Here is a 1291-nt window from a genome sequence, read left to right as displayed (position 1 = left end):
AAAATCTGACCCTTCCACCCAGTTTTATGTCTAAAAATCCACGTTTTGAGAACCCCTGAATCCAAAAAACAGGTTTTTACGAATTTGCCTGCCTGTATGTCTGTCTGTGAGCACGATAACTTTTGAAAAATTACTCTATTAGGTTTGCCTTTGGTACAATCTTTAATTGTCTTAAACTAAAGGTAAAGTTCGTTAGCCAGACATTTTGGAGAAAAATTCCAAAAGTGATCTCATTTTTAAATATTTTTGAGACAACTTTTTAAAAAAATTCAAACATTTTCTGTACGGGTGGTCATAGTAGTTAAAAAGGCGAAATATTGAACGTAATGTTTTTTTTTTCAGAAAACCAAAAATTACCAGAGTTATAGCATTTTCAAAATTCTAAGGAACACACGAAAATGAATATTTTAAGTAAAAATAACGTACGATATGAAAAAAGTCAAGATAAGAAAAATGCTGTTTTTCAATGCCCTATAAGATTATCACAACAGATTTTTAATTTCAAAAAATTAAAAATTCAAATTTTGACAGCATAAAAAAAGAATGGAAAATTACATTTTTCGATTAAACTATGCGAAATACGGAGGAAGATGACGACAAAAATTGTGTATTTGAAAAAGATCTACAAAATTGTTATGAATCTCTTTTTGACAGGATGCGTGTTTTTCGTTTTAATCGTGAAAAACGTCACTGCCAGTTAAAAGAATCTGCTCTTTGTGTGGGCACATCCTTATCACAAGATTTGTCATTTAATATCTTTCATCTCGCGTGTAATTCAACTTTTTATATTTTAATGCTATTTTTTACTATTAAAAAAAGAAAACAGAACTATCCAAAAATCATTCATGACAGAATAATTCATTTTTGAATTCTTATCAGAAAAGGTATTAGGTTTTTGTAAACCCCCCTCCCCCAGTTTTTGTAAAATATCTGCGTTTTGAGATCCCCTGAATCCAATAAACAGGTTTCTACGAATATGTCTGTTCAGGTAGTTGTCACGCGACAATGACATTCAAAAGTTTATACTCAAATAGATGCGAGAAATGACAAAGAAAACTCTTAGTAGAGCCTCACTGGTTTTTAAAGAATACTCTTGGTAGAGCCTCACTTATTGTTAAGAAAACTCTGAACAAAGCCTCACTCGGTTTAAAAAATACCCTGAATAGATCCTCATTCAGTTAAAAGAAAACTATTATTAGAGCCTTCTTGATTTTCTCAAAGTTTTTGTGGCAACAAACTAACCAAAAAAAAATTCGTAAAGATTTCTCTAGCGATCGTGCAAGCTCTAGAG

Source organism: Belonocnema kinseyi, chromosome 5 (genome assembly GCF_010883055.1).
Source record: "Belonocnema kinseyi isolate 2016_QV_RU_SX_M_011 chromosome 5, B_treatae_v1, whole genome shotgun sequence".
NCBI classification, from domain to species: Eukaryota; Metazoa; Arthropoda; class Insecta; order Hymenoptera; family Cynipidae; genus Belonocnema; species Belonocnema kinseyi.
The sequence above is the reverse complement of the archived record's forward strand: the minus strand, read 5'-3'. Positions refer to the sequence as shown.